Source organism: Hemicordylus capensis, chromosome 2 (genome assembly GCF_027244095.1).
Source record: "Hemicordylus capensis ecotype Gifberg chromosome 2, rHemCap1.1.pri, whole genome shotgun sequence".
In the NCBI taxonomy this organism is placed as follows: Eukaryota; Metazoa; Chordata; class Lepidosauria; order Squamata; family Cordylidae; genus Hemicordylus; species Hemicordylus capensis.
The window spans coordinates 38,536,864-38,557,630 of NC_069658.1; the positions used below are offsets into that span (position 1 = coordinate 38,536,864).

Below are 20,767 nucleotides of genomic sequence, written 5' to 3' on the forward strand. Positions count from 1 at the left end.
AAGTTCCGTTTGAGTCAGTTAGATTTGGTCTGTTAATGGTAGGAAGATGTAGCTCTGTGATAACGATAGAAGTGTTGTGTTCGTGTCCAAAGGAGAATAAATCCTTGGTTGTTGGTTATCCTAAGTGGCTCTGTCAATTCCCATATGAGGACAGAAGAATAGTGGTGAAAAGGTGGCACAGCAGCACCCTGAGATGCTTGAGGGCTCAGGTGAGAGCTGAAATTTACCTCAGGTGGTGACAGAGGCTGATTAATGTCTCAAAACCACAAGGTGAGGCATCACACTAATACTTTTCACTATATAGTGGGCGATATTAAAACTGCCTAATTCTCAACAGGCCTTTTGCCATTTTCTAATGATCTCATTGGTTTTAAAGAACCAATAATCTAAATAACTAATATCTAAATAAGTTAAATAACACTATCAAGAATAAAATTATAAATAAATGTGTACTATATATTTTTCTGTGCTTGACCCAGGGCTGAGTCTGCTGTGTAGCAGAGTGTAGGCTTATCCACTAGATGTCTCTGTTTTATGCAGCATATTATTTCCTAAATGCAAAACATGAATGAAGATACAATAACTAAGGAAGTACACCTCTCTTATACAACACCTGTAAAGCTTCTGACCCACCAAGCCAGCCACAGCCTACAATCAGTGGACTTTATACTATATTCTATGGTTCTTTCACCCTATAGTTATATTACTCATTGTTTTCTAAAATTTAGTAGTACACTGACTATCCCCCAGAATTATTTAAGGTGCTTACCACAGGACTACCCTAGAAATACAATTCCCCAAAAAAGTAATTGATTAAAAACATATATACCATACAACATTCCCAGAAATCCAAACAAGATCAACATCAATACATCCAACTCAAACCCAGCAATTCAGAAGCTCTCCTGAACAGAACACAGCTGTGTGGACAACACCTGCTCAAACCCATACAGGGAATATATTCATGGCTGGCTGAGAGTTGTTAAAAACTTCCAGGTTCAAGGAGAACTTTTCACAGTGACTCAAAATGTTCATGAAAATCACACCCCCATTCAGCTCAGACCTGGAAGAAACCTTAAAAATGGCTTCCTCAACAACTATTAGGGCACAAGGCAGAATATACAGAAGGAAGCACTCTTTCAAACATTCTGGACCAACTATTAGGGCACAAGGCAGAATATACAGAAGAAAGCACTCTTTCAAACATTCTGGACCAAACATTCTGGACAAACCACCTAGGGCTTCACTTTGACCCAAGGCTCAACCTGAAACCAGCAAAGCTTTTTATGGCTTAGCGTGGCATAATCTCTAAGGTTGTATAATCATAAAATCAGTGGTGTACCTAGGGCAGAGGGGGTGTTCATCATAGGTGGCACCACTGCCACTGCTGCTCCTGTCACCCATTCTGCAATCCCGCCACACATGCCCTCCATTCCCAGCCAAGGTGGCAGCAAGAGTGGCCGGCCAGCCAAGAGGAGGCCTGTGTTCCAAGGACACTTTGGAACACTGGTAAAACAACAACAATAATTTATATACCACTTTTCAACAAAGGTTTGGTGGCTGCATCCCTGCATATGATCCCCTGTGAACCTCCTTGTGTGATAATATCTACTGGAGAATCCCTTCCTCTGCATCATGTCAGTAGTGGAGGCATGCTTGGCTGGGATGCAAAAGAGGATCTTCCTTCTCTCTGGTCACACCCAGATTCTGGAGGCCTGTCTCGCTCCCTCTCTGCTGGCCTTCTGCTGCTCTGACAAAACATTCTTATTTTGACAGGCTTTCAGATCTTGATGACTGATGTTTTAATTCCTGCAGTGCGATTTCTTGTTTTTATTATCTTCTGCTTTTATTGCTTTAGTAATGCCTGTTTTTATTGCTATGGCTTTAAAAATTAATTGTTGAACCTTTTTATTTATAGCAATCATATTCTTGTTATAGTGTTTGGTTTTAATTCTGGTTTCTAATCCACCTTGGGCATTATTTTAATAAAGGAAAGGCCGGATATAGATGATGATGATGATTATGATGATGATGACGACGACAAAGAAAGTCCCAGTTAGATGTTTAGCCATACATTCTGGTCCAGCTGTGATTTCCAAATACGTTTCAAAAGCATCCTAACATAGAGCACTTGTAGTGATCTAATCTTGAATATCACACTGTCCTGCCTAAAAGTTGCAGCAAGGGAAGTGCATCTAGGAATCTAGGTGCCTGTGAAGGACAGGACCAGGATGTAACACAGATTACTTCATAGAAATTAGCCACTCGTGTTAGCTGGTTTCCTCTTGATACACAGCAAACATGTTAAATAAGATCAAAAGAGAAATAATATAGTTTTAATTTTTTTATGTGAGCTTTTCTTGAGTTTACCCTAATGACCATTACACACTTTTCTATAACAGCCACATAGTTCGCACTATAGTGCTTTCAACCTTCAAAAATATTAATGATTAACTCTTGGGAAAGCAACATGATGGAAATGCACTGACAGATATGATACACTGAGCGATCTGTATAGAAAGGTTTAAACATCGACATTCATATGGACTTATACTGTTTAGAGAAATAGGGTCAAACTAATCTAATGGGGCCATAATGAGGGAAAGGACAGGACAGATTTTTACAATATTGATTTCTCAGTGGATTTTTTAAAAGCCATCTGTCAGACCACTGGTTCTAGCCCAATATTGCCTTCTCTGATTGGCAGGATTGCTAGGATTGGCCTGGGGTCTCCAAGAATCAGCATAAATCTCCAGGTGACTATTGGAAGCAATCCTGAAAATTTTAATGGCTTGACATTGTGAAAAATTATGGAATAGCTTCAAAGTTGGCAGGCCTACTGACTCACAGTAGCTCTCCAAGATCTTAGATTTACTAACTGAAAGCCTTTAACTGGAGATTCAAGGGAATTAACCCAAGACCTTACTATGCAAAGTAATACATTTTGACATTGAGCTACAGGCCCTCCCGATAAAGTACAGACACTCATGCTACTCCACAGGGAGATATTCCTGGCCTTTGAACTAGTGATCATGGCAAAATGTAGCCATGAGGCAGGCATCATAAGTAATCAAGGCTGACTTTAAGATAAAGAGTTGCATTACACTAAATCAAATAATTAAGTCATCTATCCCAGTACTTTCTATTCTGACTGAGAGTGGCCCTCCAAAACTCAGGCCAAGACGTTTACCAGCTCTTCTACCTGAAAATCTTCCCTACTTTCCTGTTATATTGAACACCATTATGGGTTTCTTGGAGGAAGAGTGAGACAGAAATAAAATAAAATAAAATAAAATAAATAATCCTAATAGTATCTGCCTCTCCATTGACACTTGAAACTCCCATTCTCATCTCCATTGCTCAAAGTCAGCCTTCTTCCTTGACCATTTCATGTAAAGTGTGCCGTTGAGTCGGTGTTGACCACAAAGCCCTGTGGTTGTCTTTGGTAGAGTACAGGAGGAGTTTACCATTGCCATATCCAGCACAGTATGAGATGATGCCTTTCAGCATCTTCCCATATCACTGCTGCCCCATAGTCTGGGGAACATACCAGCGGGGATTTGAACTGGCAACCTCTGGCTTGCTAGTCAATTCATTTCCCTGCTGTGCCATAATTCCTTTGGTCAAGAACCACATGAATTTTATGTTCTGTACAATGCACAGGACACTACTGACTCTGAATAAATGTTTTCTAGTGGCAGTAGCAGCAGCACTATTAAATCCCTCAAATTTGCAACAGCAGAGTCCCATACTAGGTTGTTTAGGACAGGTGGCCTATTAACAAAACCACAGAGGACCTATTAACATCACCAGCTGGGCACATGGTGGCCAAGAGGAAAGCCTGCATATGCTAGCTCATGCCCATGTCAGGCCAGTTATATGCATCTGTTGCTTCACGGAAGATCTGGTTAAAGAGAATCATTGGGTGTAACAGACAAAGCCCAGAAAGGGTGTATGCAGGACTTTTGGGGGGGGGAGGGGGGGGTAAAGCCAGCAATCCAATACCCCACCTCCCTGGGAGTATGCACCATTGCATTCAATGGGAGCTGGCTCAATCCGAGGGGGGAGCAACTGTGGACCTCACCAGGCAGGTGGGCAACATCCATGGAGAGTTCAAGGGCAGGGACCCTCATCACCTTGTGTGGCCACATGAGAGAGTCACCCCTGACCACCACTAGGGGTCTTCTAGGCAAAAGGACTAATTTAAAATTATTTTCCCCTCAAAACAATCCTCATCTGCCTGCTCCAGAACTTCACCGCCAGCCATTTCCAGTCCACCATTTGCCTCTAACTCTGCAGTTGGGAGCACACTAGTCAGGGGCGTAACAAGGCTGGAGTTGGCCCAGAGACAAAATTTTAAAATGGGCCCCTCGCTGATACACACACATACACTTACTTCACAATATATAGTCATGTGACTTGCCTCTGGGGGGCCAGCAACAGTTCAGGGGCAACTGGCTGTTGTTGCAAGCAGCTTAGCCAGTGCAAATATTTAGCATTCAATGTTCGCAGTGAATGTGAGGATCATGCAGATGAAAGAGCTGCACTGCAAATAAGCACTGTTAATGTATATACGTGCAAGCACCTGCTTTTCAAATGAGAGGCTGGATGCCAAGGGTATAATTATTTTGGTGCACTCCTTAAGAAGTGTTCAGGAGTCACTAGCCCACAGTATATACTGGTCATATTGTCAAGACTTTCGTCAGAAGTGTGAGAGCTAGAAACATGCTTGTATTAGATAAAAGACAATGGGGCTATTCCCACGAGCAGCAAAAATCGGGCTAGGAGAGCCTAGCCCGATTTTTGCTGCTTGTGTAAACCACCGGGCTCGCAGGCGAGCCTGGTGGCTTACAACCGGCTAGTCCGCTTAGTTAGCCCGCCCCTTAAACTGGGTTTGCGGAGCAAGCACTCCGGAAGCCCAGTTTTTAAAATTGTGAGTAGCCGCAGCGCAGCTACTCATGAGTAGACCCCCAGCCAGGAGGCTGAAAAGCAGCCTCCCAGCTTGGGGGTCTCTCCAGTATACCTTGAGCACTCGCGCAGGGCATACTGGAGCTTCCGGGGACCACACGGCCCCCGAACTCCCCAGCCCCGGCCAGCTCCATGACAGAGCTGGCAGTCGTGTGGGTGGCTGCTGCGGCCTCCCAGAGCAGACTGCTGCTCATGTGTGGGGAGAGCGGGCTAAGCCCGCTCTCCCCGCAAACCCCTTAGAGGCTCTTTTCCATAATCGTGAGAAGAGCCTCAATATGTGCCTAGCTGGTCTCAAGGTACTTCCGCATCTGATGTTAAGCAGTTCTGAGTCTGGCCAAATCCTGGAGGCCAAGCTACATGGAAACTTCATGGGTGCAACCCAGGTAAAGATATTTGGAAACCTGACATCCGTTGGTGGTAGCCCAAGCATTGCAGGATCTGAGCAGAAGTGCCAAATGCTGCCTTGCCCCACAACCATAATCGCGGCCAGCGTCCTTTCAAAACTGACCCCTTTCAAAACTGACTCAAAGCTTTGAAAGGGGCACAGGGGCAGGGAGGACAGAAGGTTACCAGTAGCCACCTCCTCTTTTCTTGTACATTTTTGCCAGGAATGTAAGGAGAGGCACTCCTTGAAAAGCTTGCATGGGTCAGATTGGCCCCCCAGAGCTGCTCTGTTGTTAGAGAGGCGTTTAGTTCACCACTTGAGGTTACTCCCCCCCCCATTAAAGGGCCACCCCCTGCTGACATCCAAAGCAGCCCATCAACTTGGTTTTGATCCAGCTTCAAACCTATAGCCAAAATATGATTGGATGAAAAATTAAAATTCTTCAGCTCTTCAATCACAGGTTCAGTCTCTTAATAGGTTCAGGTTCAATCTTAATAGGTTGCACATTTCATATGTTTTAATTTGTAAACTGCCAAGAGATTTTATATGGCGCAGTTTATAAATGCAATCAACAAGCAAATAAAATATGCCATATATGTTTCTCCTGCAGGTATGCAAGCCAAACTGTATTCATGAGCATTATTCCCTATGTCCAAGCAAGGGCTAGGCCCCTAAAATGTCACTCACAGCCTTGAATTACCTGGTTTCTGTTGATTTGTCTCATAACTGTAATGCTATTTAAACACTGGAGGTTTTGTATTTAATAATGGCAATGTAATAAGCATATAATTGCAGTGCTTATCTAACGCCCAACATCTGTTGCTCTGTGGCTGGTTCTTAATATTTACTTTTTGCAAGACATTTACTGGTTAAGTCTTAAGATCCAATAAGCTCTGCTAATGGCTATTTGTCTTAGCTTCCATTGAGAATTAATGAGATGTTAAGGAAATATACAATCCTATTATGTGCTTACAATTCATGTATTTTGTAATTTATCAAGGCCTTGGTCGATTTCAGGTAGTCAGGGGTGAGGTGGACTTAAACTGTCGGTTTCTTCCTAGTAATTAATTAACATTGCCCACAATTCATACTTGAAGGCTAGGTGCGTTTAGAGTGCTATTGTGGATAGTTGGTGGCTAGGCCGAAGATTAGAAAACAAGTATTTAAATATTTGTACAATTGGCTTCTCCCCCTTTTGAATACCTAACTACAGGATTCTCAGATCCAAAAGATACTGGAAATGAATAATATATATTTTCTAACACAGCTCTTTCATAACACTGAATCTCATTTAAGTTCATGCACAAGACATCCCCCAAACAATTACTGGTATTACAGCTATCAATTTAGGCATTACTTGATACTCAAAAGATTTAAAAGAAAGAAGTAATTTAATGCCACCATCAAAACAAGACAGGAAAACTTGCTTTAGTGATGCATTTTGAGTTAAAATGAGAGGAAGTAAAACAAGCTCAAGGCATGTTGGCCCTTATGCAAAATCTATGAAGCATGTTCTCAGGAGAAGCTACATTTGAAGCTGACGTCTCCTGATGGTGTCCGGGATGGGAGGCTGAAGCTCAGAGTAGAGCACCTGCTGGGTTCAATCCTTGCATCTCCAGGTAGGTGTGGGGAAAACTGTCTGAAACCCTGGAAAGCTACTTCTAGTCAGTATCAATAGCAAGCTAGATGAAACAATGGTCTGATTGTGGATAAGGCGGCTACTGTATGTAGAAAGAACTCATTTTTGCTTGAAACACATCAGTTCCTTTTCCATGAATGAATTCTGGTTTTGCAGCTTTTTAATAACAAGTTTTTGTTTCACATTTAATACTCATTTTCATTGTTTAATGGCATGTAAGACAATAGTACACAATACAAACTCAGTCAATACAATAAAGGGCTAGATACTAACATTTTGTACTAGGTTGCAAATATTTATTCATTCTCCCTCGAAATCTAGTGAATGTAAGCGTATTAAAGATGAGACAGCATAGGTATTTAAGTGTTTTGAGTATCCGCGACTGGGAAATTGTGACCAGTCTTGCTATCCACGACTCACGGTTGATGGGGGTGTTTTCTGCAACTTTGGGTGGTTCAGAGATTCAATCTGCTCATTCCTCTTGTTGACCCTGCCAACTCCTTGTGATTTAAAGTGACTTTGAGTGGGCTTTGGGGGGTTCAAAAGTGCCTTTGAGTGATTTGGGGGGTTCAAAATTTTCCAGAGGTTCAATTTGCTCACTTATTCTTAGCTATTTTAAGGGATTCTGGGTGATTTGGGGCACACTTTTGTATTTTTTCTTTGATTTTTCAATGTTTCACAATCACAGTTCCCCTAACCCTGTTTTCCATTGATTTCAATTGCTTGCCAACCATGAATTTGCCAACAGCGAGGTTTTGCCAGAACAGAACCTTTGCGGCTGGCAAGGGATGACTTTATCTGTGTAAAACTGACCCCACTGGTAGCTTGGCTGTTGAGTGCTTTACCTGCTTCTTTATATATATATATCTATATCTATCTATCTATCTATATATCTATATATATATCTATCTGCTTCTTTATTGGGGAGGGGGTGTTTAATTTTTCTAGTTTCTATATATGCACCACAGAGCCATAGTTAGTGCTTTGTCTGGCACACAGAGCATAAACAGACCACTGCCGAGTCCACACCGCATTAAATGCAGTTCTTCTCTCCTCCCCCATCAGAGTTAGGGCTTAAAATTTAAAAAATCCAAAGTTGTCCAGGAGAGTGCACAGCAGACCCAGGAGTAAAGTGTCAGGCAGAGGGAGGGGTGATGCTGCTGGTCATGGTGGGCAATGGCACGAGGGAACTACTCCCCGAGTTGCCCCCACTGATGTTGTGCACAGGCTCTCCTTTCTGGAGGAGCCTGGTCCCACAGTGCAACTGCCTATGGCAGCTGAAGTGGAATTGCCGGGGGTGGGGGGTGGGGTCCTCTTCCAATGGCAGCAGAGGAGGAGATGTCGTTGGTTGCTAGCCCAGCCAGATCACTCTCCATCCTCCCCAATCCCCGTTGGCAGTGCAAAACCCATTGGGGGATGGCTGTCCGGGCAGCAAATCCTTCAACAAGGGTTCATGGTTGCCAACAATGCTGCCAACACAACAAAGGCAGCCAAGCAGGGTCAGTTTGTGTCCATTTGTTTGTGGCGCACACTCTGAACCTGGTAGTGTGGGATGCGCTTGGCCCTTCTGGGGCTGCGGCCAGGCGTTACATCCCTGCTGCAGGCACTGGGCACCATCCTGCTGCTGCCACGGCTGTTCTTGTGGAGAGGTGCCACAAGATAACAGCTTTCTTCCACCATAGTGAAAAGAGTAGGCAGATGCTCAAGGAGAGGCAGCTTGAGCAGGCCCACCTGAACACCTGATCCTTCAGGATGTTCCAACCTGGTAGAATTCCACCTTGCCCCGCAAGGAGTTGTGGCTTGGAAGTATGTGACCTATCCAACCAGGATTGGGCACTCCCTTCCGAGGTCGACTTGATTCTTGAGCCATTCTTTGTTGCCACAAACAGCTTGTGCGCCGAAACAGCAACACTGAGCCAGGCTTGACCTGCTGCTCTTCTCCTCGGAAAGGTGATGGGCGAGCTGCCTGTCTTTCTTGAGTTGTGGTTTGGTCTGTTTGTGAGATGGTGTTGTGGTGAGAAATGAAAAGTGGCAGCTCAGCTCTATGTGTCTGTGTGTCTTGGTGAATATATCTTGGTGATTCGAGTTCCCCATTGTTCCCTATGGCCAAATCACTCAAATCATTTGAATCAATTTGAGTTGATTCATCGAAACAGCTGGCAATAGCCGCCGTTTCAATGAATCGATCTGAGTATTTTATCATTCAATTTGAGTTTGAATTGAATGGCAAGATACGATGCATGCACATCTCTACTTCCCTCATAGACCCAAAGGTCTTATGTAGATTTAACAAAAAGTTTATTCTGAAAAAACTCAATTTTCTTCTCCTTTCCCTCCCTGTTCCTTTCTGACTTCACCACCCACATGGATCCCCACTGGAACAAACTTCTCAACAATAAAACATAAAAGATTACTGGCTAGAATACAACAGAAAGCTTGGAAAGTCAATAATGTTTGCATGTTAATTCATAAGGAATTTATTTGTTTGTTCTTTAATGCCTGAGTAAGTACACTCTTATTTGCTCACATGACAAATAAGGGTCTAACATACATTTCCTGATCTTGTGTGAATGGAAGTTTAAAAGATACTCAGTAGCCAGTTGCATTATCTGATAAGCATATAGACTTTGCCTATCTTTCTTTTGATCATATTTATATCAGTTTCACACCCCTCTACCTTCATGTACTCCATAGCTGTGATCTCAAGTGGGCAATTGAAATGAGTTAGTTTGTAGCCGAGGGCATATCTGCATCACAAACTTAAATTAGTAGTCGTTTCCTCTCCTCAGGAAACCTTGGGAACTGTAGTTCTGAGGACAGCTAGAGATTTTTAAGAGAGACTTCTCAGTGAATGTATATGTATGTATGTATGTATGTATGTATCCAATTTATATACCACCCTTCCAAAAATGGCTCAGGGCAGTTTACATAAAAATAAATAACAATTAAAATCCATTAACGATTAAAATCAAAACTATAAAAACAGCATAACACTAATTAACAATTAAAACATTTAAACAGCTAAAAAAACCCTGGAGAACCAGGCCAAACATTTACAACAATTAAAACAGTCTGCAACAATTTAAAACCCTGGAAGGCCAGGCCAGACAAAAAGGGCTCTCCTGAAGGCCAGTAATGAACTCAGATTACAGATTTCTGTTGGGAGTGCATTCCACAGGCCCCGAGCAACTACAGAGAAGACCTGCCTCTGAGTCACCACCAGACGAACTAGTGATAAGCGGAGATGGACCTCCTCATCTGACCTTAATGTGCGGTGGGGTCATGCAGAAGAAGGTGCTCTCTAAGATATTCCGTATTCATTACAGTTAGTAGTACAAAACTGATACATTTGTGGTGCAGATATACCCTGATTGTAAGATGATGAAAGCCACTTTGGGTGCCTCTGAACTGAGGCAGAGGTGCAAGCAAGATTTAAAAACACACACAAAACAACAACAACAACAACAACAACAACAAAAGAGCAGCAAATAAAGACACACAATTAAATGACCTACTCCTACATCAGACTGTGGTCCTGAGTTTTAACATACAGGCTTCTATAAATATTTTTTACTTTTGTCTGAACTGGTAAGAGCAGTCTACCTGTATGCCTACAGGCTTACTACATCATATTATGTATTTCTAAAAACAACCACATAATGCTTTGGGAGCAGGAACTGATTGGTTATATAAAGCTATCTTTTCCTTGTTCACAATGCAACTTAGAAGTCTCAAGGAACTGCATTCAGCAATAACCCAACTTCTTTTTCTTCAATGATACCAACATTCATACTAGAAATTCCCAGGCCATGAATTAACTTTTCAACATGCAATTAAAAAACACAAGGCTTTAACAGTTCTCCCTTTCTTGCTCGTGTGTGTGTGTGTGTGTGTGTGTGTGTGTGTGTGTGTGTGATTTTTCTAAATTCTGGTAACTGAAGGAAAATGATCACCTAAATGCAAGAGTACAATAAGAAATTATAGTTCAAGAAATGCTAAGCTTGCACAAGCTAGTTTTTGTTTGTTTGTTTGTTTGTTTTAATCTCCACTGATCCCAGGGAAAGAGAAGAACAAAGTGCATGTTGCAACTGCTAAAAAGGACAAACATGTATTGGCAAAAATGTGAATTCAATTTTTTTTCCCAGGGTGGGGCAAGGTTTCCCTCAGATGCAACCCACCCCACCCAATGAGCATCCCCTTACTTCAGAATTTTTGAATAGGGAGGGAGGAAGGGAGGGGAAATTAGATCTATATTGACCTAGAGGCTATAGGGGGAATTTGGGGTCCTTTGCACAGTACACGAATACATACTTTACAGTGCAGATCCTTTATATCCACCCCAGAAATAAAAGCACAAGCTAACAGACAACTAACAAAAAGTACTGGTTTTGGAAGCCACAGACACCCTCAAAGGTGTGGTTTCAAAATTATATGATTTGATTATAAACCACACATTTAACCTACTGCCTAGCCTTAAAATGTTTTGGGGAAATGACTTCCAACAGGAAATCAAAGATCAGGAGTGGATGAACATATGGAAATGGAAGCCAGTTGCGTCCTCTTCAGCCGAAATTAAGGAGAATTTTATAATATATGGTACCTGTCTCCAGTATAAATAGCATACATCCAGTAAAAAAATCCAGCATACAAGACTGCTCTCTGCTTTGCTGGAGTGGTTGTGGGATGAAGGGAACCCGTTTTCATCTCTGGTGGACCTTTCCTAGGGTCCTATCCTTTTGGACAGAGGTATTCATGGAGATGTGCAGGATTACAAACCAGAAAATAGGATTATGCCCCCAGATTGTGTTAGTATTTTCTGGGCTCAATACAGATGCGACATCCAAAAAATTAATTGTGTTTATGGTAACTGCTGCCAGGTTAGCTATAGCCAAACACTGGAAAAATAAAACCTTGTTGATGGACATCAGGTACAAGAACCTATGGAGTATCGCAACCTCAGAAAAGCGAACCCATATTATTCAGTCCCATGCAAACCAGACTATAAATAATTCTTTTTATTAATTTGGTCAGATTTTATTCTTTACACTAATTGGGAAAATTATGGTTGTTTTCCTACCACAGACAGTATTAGAGTGTGGATGGATTGATGGATTGTACTTTGTTGTATTATGTTTTGCTGTTTGTGTTTGGATCAATATAGTTTAGCGTTGTAAATATGTTTTAATAAAGAATGGACAAAACCAAAAACCCATAGAAGTATCTTCCAAAATACTTCTACCTTAAAGGAAAGTGGCAAAGAGGAAGTGGATAACATCCAGAGCAACAGAGCAAGGACACAGCTGGAGGCTTCTCCACTGTCGTGGCTCCTGTGCATGGAACGAAGGAGCACGGATGGCCAATCTTCCCTGCTTTCAGAAGTATCCCATGCCTTCTGAAACTATGTCCTTGAAAGCCCTGTGACCCTCTAGGGCACAGGGAAGCTTCAGACATAGCAGTGACAGTAAGTAGGAGGGAACCGCTGTTTACCAGCAAGTGTGCACTCTTGGCCTGAGGTGGTACCTCTGCCTCTTTCTGTGCCGTCCAAACCAGAAATATCACATTGTCAGTTTTGGATCCCTTCTGCCACCTTATATTTGTCATCTAGATTTCAAGTTGAGTGGCAGATGTTGGGTGGTGGAGGGGACCGGTCATTGGCTACCCAACATCCACAGGTCCAGACTACACAGAAAGGGGCAGAAGAGAGCCAGCATGGTGTAGTGGTTAGAGTGCCAGACTAGGACCAAGGAGACCTGAGTTCAAATCCCCATTCAGCCATGATACTTGCTGGGTGACTTTGGGCCAGTCACTTCTCTCTCAGCCTAACCTACTTCACAGGAGAAACCAGCCTAACCTACTTCACGGTTGTGAGGAGAAACTTAAGTATGTAGTGGGATACATACTGGGCTCCTTGGAGGGATATAAATGTGAATGAATGAATGAATGAATGAATGAATGAATAAATAAATAAAAATAAGTACCAGCTTGTGCCTGCTTTGGCTCTCAATCACACAAGCGGTTTCCTCCTACTTAATTGCCACAGTTACAGGTGAAGCCCACCCACAATTCAGAAGGCAGAGAAAACTGCCCCAAATTGCTCCCTCTCCCATACATGTGGGCATAGTGGCAGTGCGGAAGCCTCTGGCCAAGTAGACACACCCTCCGGCTGTGAGGACTCGGCTCCCACTGCATCCTCCCTCTGTGGCTCTGGTTGTCAGCTAGTATTCTACTAGCATGGCACTCTAGCTGCTGCTTTTAAGAGAAGAGCTGAAATGTTGTTTTGCTGCTAGTATATTAAAAGAGGTTGGGGGACAAATCAGGGCATTTGTCTCAAGAGAGACCCACATCCGCCCCAATCCAGTTCTAACCAACAGTGCTGATGACTTTTAGAGACTTCATTTCTTTTAATGTTATTTATGATGTACATGATGTACTCTTCAACAAAGCTCATCCTAGTGCACGCCTGAAGTATACGGGTCCCCACTTATTATTTATTTCTATTTTTAGAGGCGCTAAGGCACAACTAATAAGTGCACTATAGTTTGGGTCCCAGTTCCCTGTGACAGGCTATTACTGTTGATTCATTTCCATAGATACTATTCAAACAAGACAATGAGAAGACTGATGTATGGAATAATTCTAACGATATACAAGGCCTTTTCTCTGAAGGCCTGGTGTTATTAGACAGTGCTTCCCGGTTACAAAAATTGAATACTGCTCTTCATGTTCAAGCAACCTTGTGCCACTTGATCTAAAATGCTGCTTTGGCCCTCAATCTGCAAACACCATCCCAAGCTCTTCATTGCCCCATTTGTTAGTCACACAGATATATGCCCAACCCCCAACCGCAAAACATTTTAAAATAATTTTCCAAGATTGGTGGTTAGTGTTTTAGCAACAATGGGAGAAAAATCTGCAGCATGGAACTTACTCATAACATACTACAGGTTGAGTATCCCTTATCTGGACATCCCAAACCAGGAATGCTCCAAAATCTGGACACCATACCGTAACAAAAACAAAAACCAAAACATCTCAGCTCACTCATTCGCAGATTCCCAATTTTGCTGCTTTTAAACATGCAGTCAAAACTTACTTATTTCAGAAGACTGCACACATCTCATCCCCCACCCGGGACATTTCTCCCCTGGTTCCATTGTCCAAAGCCCACTCCCTGCTTTCCTCCCTTGCATTGCCTCCCCCTGTGGCTCCGGGGTCCCCACGCACCCCACCTACATTGGCAACCACCGAGTTCTCTTCTTCAAAGGGGGGCTGCAGATCCCACGGGCAGGAAAAGACACAAAGGCTCCTTTCTTGGGGGAGGGGTAAGAAGGGAATTTTGGTGACCATGCTGAATGTTTCTTCCCAGTCGCCTCTCTAGGAACCTGGACTCTCTCATGTTAACCCTTAAACTGGCCTTCCCCTGACAGGAGGCAGCAAAGGGGGCTCCTCCATCCCTGCCTTGCAAGAGAGAGCAAAGATAAAATACAGTAACCTTTCATGTTTAGACTTGGATCCCATGCCCAAGATCTCTCATTATGCAAATATTCCAAAATCTGGAAAAATCTGAAACCTTTCTGGTCCCAAGCAGTCCGGATAAGGGATACTCAATCTATAGTGCAACTGTGCATGTGTGTGCGCATGCATGAACTGCTTTAATTGGGGGGGGGGGAGCTTCAGAACAGAAAATTCAATATCTGAATATATCCTCAAATCCTGAAATAATCAGATATAGACACAGCAATTAAAAAAGCAGAAATGTTGTGAATATGCTGACGTCCTTCTAGCTATAGACTCTAGCTATAGAAGAAGTACATGCAGGCTTGAATCCAGAGTTGCTTGATCTTTGGACTATCCAGAATTGCCCCCCTATACACAAATACTTACATTTTGTAACTCACTAGCTGGAACACATCTTGGAAAACCAAAAAAGACTTCTCAGCAGAACCCTTAGGATTAACATGTTTGCAACAACATTTCAATAGGATTTAGACTCCTGTCAGCACAAAACATTCACACATGCGAGGCAAGAGAGTGGGTGCTAATTACTGGCAGTTAGAGAGGTTGGTGCCTGGGAAGAAAATGAGATGGAAGCCAGACTAGCAGCTGTGTACCAGATGTGCATGCCAATTCAACAGCCTTAATGGGAGAGTTTCATTTTACAGAGGTCGCCCCTTGATTCTGATTCTGGTTCAGGTCTATAACTTTGCCATTGTACCTATACTTCTACCAATGCTTTCATTCCAGTTCCTTCTTCAGTGCTAGCTGACATTTATCTTTAACATTCATGGCCGTGCATTTGGGCCACTCCTTTTATAACAGACATTATTCTGTCCTCCTGACATCTTTATAAGAGTATTTATTTTCTGTTCAAGCATAACCTGATTTATGCACACATATGACTTCCCCCCAATCTTCACAAAATGGACTAATTCATAATACTGTTCCCTGATTGTGACTGTCCAGGAATCTTGGACTGTGGTAGATAGTTCACTGAAAACACCGATTCAATGTGCAGCAGTAGCTGCAAAGGTCAACTCAATGGTTAGAAATTATAAGGAAAGTTACTGAAAATAAAACTGGAAGTATCACAACACCTATGTAAAAAATATGGGAGTTTGGCTACATTTGGAATGTAATGAACAGTTCTGGTAACCCCATCACACAAAGAATATTGTGGATCCAGAAAAGGTGCAGGAAAGAGTACCTGAAATGATCAATGGGTTGGAGGATCTTCCCTATGATGAAAGGTCAAAGTATTCGGAGTTTTGTTTTAGAAAAATATGAGGAAGAGGAGATGTGATCAAATTATTAAGACACTGGGGAAAGCAGGGGAAGATAATTTTTTTCTCCCCTTCATATAATATTAGAACTCAAGGTCCCCCCATTAAACAATAGGGGGCTACATGTGACCTGTCGCAAACCAGGAAGTTGGTAAAGTAACTGCGAGTGTGCTCTCCTGTTGGGCATGCTGTCTGCTTGGAGCCAAGTCTGGTTCCCGTGCTGAATTCCCAAGATTCTACCAACTTCAAACTGACTTCTGTCACCAAGGTGTGAAGATAGTTTGACAGTAGAATCTCAGGAATCCAGCATGGGAACCAAACTTGGGTGGTTTCAGAAGTCATGCCTGAAGGGAGCATGCGTTCCCAGTTCCTAAAGTGTTATGTAAATGCAGATCAACAGAGGCTGTGACTCATTTTCCCGACCTCCAGATATCCCACAAGGCACCGTGTGATCTGCATGGTGCCTTGGGGGATTACCCCGTCAGATGGGCACTCTGGGCGCCTGTCTCTGTGTCTCCTCAGGCTCCACGGAACCCGAGGAGACACACGAGCCTGGCAACCAGGTTAAGGGAGTGCTTGCTCCCTTAACCTAGGCTAAGAGCTGGGCTTAGGAACAGGGTTAGGCTGGGCGGAGTGCTGGGATCTGTGCAGATCCTGGCACTTCACACAAGCAGCCTAGCCCAGGCTAGGCTGCCCTAGCTCGGGCTAGGTTACTTGTGAGAACAGCTTCAGTATACAATATCTTAAAGAAAGAAACAGGCTAAAGGCCCTACTATCTCAAACTATTTATAAACAACTTATGGAGTTGTCTCTACCACAAGATGTAGTGATGTTCTGTAGCTTATATAGCTTTAAAAGAGAATTGGACAAATTCATGAAGGACAGGTCTCTCAGTGGATATTAACCATGTTAGCAAAATGGAACTTCCATGTTTGGAGACAGAATAGCTTTGAATATCTGGTACAGAGGGACAAAGAGCTAAGGAGAGCTGTGGTTTCTATCCACAGAAGCATCAAGCTGGTCACTACTGGAAACAGGATGCTGAGCAAGGGATAATCCCTCATCTGGTTCAGCAAAATTATTGTGTTATTTTCCCCCTCAATCACAGTACAAACTGCTATCCATGGTGATAATGCTGGGAGGAGTTAGTTCTCAGATGCCTGAAGACAACTTCCCAACATGTCTGAACACCTTCCCAGCCAGGGCTACAGGCTCCCATTCCTGTATGAGCCCACCCTGCTGGAAATGTAAAGAACTGCACAGATATAGCCGTAGTGTGAGCTTCCACTTCCACTTGGCTCTGGAGGATGCTGCAAGCTTATTGGCATCAGATGACCTGATGCAAAGCACCAGCACAAACCCACTTATAAAATCCCCTATACCATGGCTTCTCAAACATGGGTCCCCAGATGTTGTTGGACTACAACTCTCATCACCCCCAGCCCCATTGGCCTTTAGCAGCAAAGGCCTTTAGGCATTGTGGTTGTGGGTGATAGGAGTTTTAGTCCAACAAAAGCCTCAGGGCCACAGTATCACTTTTGATATTTAAACTCAGTCATAGCCCCTAAGAATAATCACATATGCTTTTTAAAGCCTCTAATATTCATGAGAACATAAGAACAACCCTGCTGGATCAGGCCCAAGGCCCGCCTAGTCCAGCATCCTGTTTCACACTGTGGCCCACCAGCTGCAGCTGGAAACCTACAGGCAGGAGTTGAGGGCATGCCCTTTCTCCTTCTGTTACTCCCCTGCAACTGGTACTCAGAGGCATCCTGCCTTTGAGGCTGGAGGTGGCCTATAGCCCTCCAACTAGGAGCCGTTGATAGACCTCTCCTCCACAAAGTTATCCAAACCCCTCTTAAAGCTATCCAGGATGTTGGCTGTCACCACATCTCGTGGCAGAAAATTCCACAAGTTGATTATGCGTTGTGTGGAAAAAGTACCTCTGTTTGCTGGTCCTAAATTTCCTGGCAATCAATTTCATGGGATGACCTCCAGTTCTCATGTTATACGAGAGGGAGAAGAATTTTTCTCTATCCACTTTCTCCACACCATGCATGATTTTATAGACCACTATCATGTCTTCCCACAGTCGTCTTTTTTCTAAACTAAAAAGCCCCAGGTGTTGTAGCCTTGCCTCATAAGAAAGGTGATCTAGGCCCCTGATCACCTTGGTTGCCCTCTTCTGCACCTTTTCCAGTTCTCTTGTACGCAGTAATCCAGGTGCGGCCACACCATAGTTTGGTATAAGGTCATTATAATATTAGCACTTTTATTTTCAATTCCCTTCCTAATGATCCCTAGCATGGAATTGGCCTTTTTCACAGCTGCCACACATTGAGTCGACACTTTCAATGAGTTGTCCACCACAACCCCAAGATCCCTCTCCTGGTCTGTCACCGACAGCTCAGATCCCATCAGCATATACTTGAAGTTGGGTTTTTTTGTCCCAATGTGCATCCATTTTCACTTGCCAACATTGAAGCACATTTGCCATTTTGTCACCCACTCCCCCAGTTTGGAGAGATCCTTTTGGAGCTCCTCACAATCCATTTTGGATTTCACTATCCGAAACAGTTTGGTATCATCTGCAAATTTGACCACCTTGCTGCCTACCCCTACTTCTAGATCATTTAGGAACAAGTTAAAGAGCATCAGTCCCAGTACAGATCTCTGGGGGACCCCACTTCTTACTTCCCTCCATTATGAAAACTCTCCATTTATACCTACCCTCTGTTTCTCATCCTTCAATGTTAGCAATCCACACATGTACTTGTCCCCTTATCCCATGACTGCTAAGTTTCCTCAGGAGTCTTTGATGAGGAACTCTGTCAAAAGCTTTTTGGAAGTCCAGGTAGACTATGTCAACTGGATCACCTTGATCCACACACTTGCTGACACTCTCAAAGAACTCCAAAAGGTTCGTGAGGAAAGATTTACATTTGCAGAAGCTATACTGGTTCTCTCCCAGCAGGGCCTGTTGTTCTATGTGCTTTACAATTTTATCCTTGCGGATGCTATCCATCAATTTGCCTGGAATGGACGTTAAGCTAACCGGCCTGTAATTTCCTGGATCGCCCCTGGATCCCTTTTTGAAAATCAATGTTACATTTGCTACTTTCCAGTCCTCCGGTACAGAGCCTGATTGCAGGGATAAGTTATATATTTTAGCAAGGAGGCTGGCAATTTCACATTTGAGTTCTCTTGGGATGGATGCCATCCAGCCCTGGCAATTTGCTAGTTTTCAATTTTTCCAGACAGTTTAGATCATCATCTCATCACTTCTATCTGACTCAGTTCTTAGCCTCCATCCCCAAAGAGCCTGGTTCAGGAACAGGTAGATGCTCAGTATCCACAGGACCTTTGAAAGGTGGAGGCAGCAGGGTGTTGCCAGACAACCATTTAAGGGTAGCTCAGAAAGCTATGCAGCCCGAGACTGGGGGATCATACTCCCTATGGTGAACCTTTCACCTGTTTATGTTTGGCAAGATTCACAGCTGGTTGCTCAGCATGAGCAAAACATACCCCAAGGTCAGAATAGCAAAGTCTGGGATGCCCTCCCTCTCTTTCAGAAAGAAGGCAATAGCCAGCAAGCAGACTGGTGAATTAATCAAGAAAGGAATCTTCCTTTTCATGAGAGATAATAATGAAAGCACTCCTCAAGAAGCGCACTTGGCCACGCAGAAGCCCATAGGGCATGTATGGTGGCCTCCAAAATGGCCACCGCCATGGGGTTGAGACCCAGAACGGGCCAAAGACCGCCCAAACCAGGCAATTTGGAAAATAATGGAGGCCAGTGGGAGGAGCGGGAACATCTGGAGACCCCCTGCCCCATTGGCAGCGGCAGTGAGTTCTATTTCTGCTTTTAAAAACAACAACCCCCCCAAACAGGCCAGGGGTTCAGTTTGACATCGAACCAAACTGGGGGCGGGGGCGGGTGGTTCAATATCAAACTGAATCGGTTTGATGTCATTTCCAAACCTGTCCGCACACCCCTAAAACTAACTTCTTGTCCTTCTAAGCCTCCTCACCCATCCCCTCCAGTCTTTCCACTTTCATGTACTTTTCATGCAAGTCTTAAGCCAAGCTCTGGTCCAAGCACCTTAGCCAAGCCGACTGATCTTTAATTAGAACCTCAAGCTAAATTATTACTAGCCATACTCTTGCCTATCAGCTAGGATGTATTGCCATGCCTAACAGAACGTTTGACTTCTGTACTCCCATATACCCTTAATAAAAGTTGTTGAACAGCATTTCTGTTTCCTCATCTTTTCCAAGTTGCCAAAACTTCCTCAAATTAATAATGAAGTCAAACTGCTCCCCAAGCCAAGCTAATTTCCCCACTTTGAGCCAAAAGCATAGTTGAAGTATCTAGCTAGCACCTAAGGGCAGTTCTGGTAACAAGGGAGCTAAGTGAGGCTTGAAGCTCTCTCCCATGAAGGTGGGGGAGATTTTGAGGTAGATTTTCATACCTCAGAATTAGAGATGGCTAATAGAAAAGCATATCTGGCATGCAATTTTAAAAGAGAAAGAAACAAAGACCACCTTCCAAAATAAAAGGAACTCATTAATGACACATGGAGGAAATTCACATGCCTTGTAGGCCACATTGAACATGGCTTACTACATGGGGACCAAGAGCAATACCCTAAGAAATGACACTATAATAAAGCATTCATTCATTAAGAAATGACACATGATGAGCTACTATGAAAGTGTAGCAGTGCAGATAGGGTCCAAGAAGCCTGCTCGACTACCAAAATAAACCTAATGTTGATGGCATTTTGTTTTCCCCCTCTACTAAAACAGCAACAGTACTGAATCTGAAATAAAGGTGCTTTTAGAGAAAAGTTGCTTTATTTGTTTAATAGATTTGATATCTTACTTTTTAGGCACAATGCCTCATTAAGTGGTTCACAATAAGAACCTAATAATCACAAACACACAAATACTAAAAAAAAATAATATTACAATTAAGTAGCACTAAAAAGATTT

The 20,767-nt window shown here is 43.2% G+C and overlaps 1 protein-coding gene and 1 long non-coding RNA gene across 18 annotated transcripts in view; one reads left to right on the forward strand and one right to left on the reverse strand.

Annotated features, from left to right (window-relative positions):
* The window catches only part of PDE4D (phosphodiesterase 4D), a 990,732-nt gene that overhangs the window by 299,993 nt on the left and 669,972 nt on the right, over positions 1-20,767 (reverse strand). The gene's annotated exons all lie outside the window — the stretch shown is intronic.
* The window catches only part of LOC128342545 (uncharacterized), a 32,523-nt gene continuing 11,764 nt past the window's right edge, over positions 9-20,767 (forward strand). The window contains exon 1 of the long non-coding RNA XR_008315061.1: positions 9-270. This is a non-coding gene — a long non-coding RNA (uncharacterized LOC128342545). The remainder of the gene's footprint in view (positions 271-20,767) is intronic.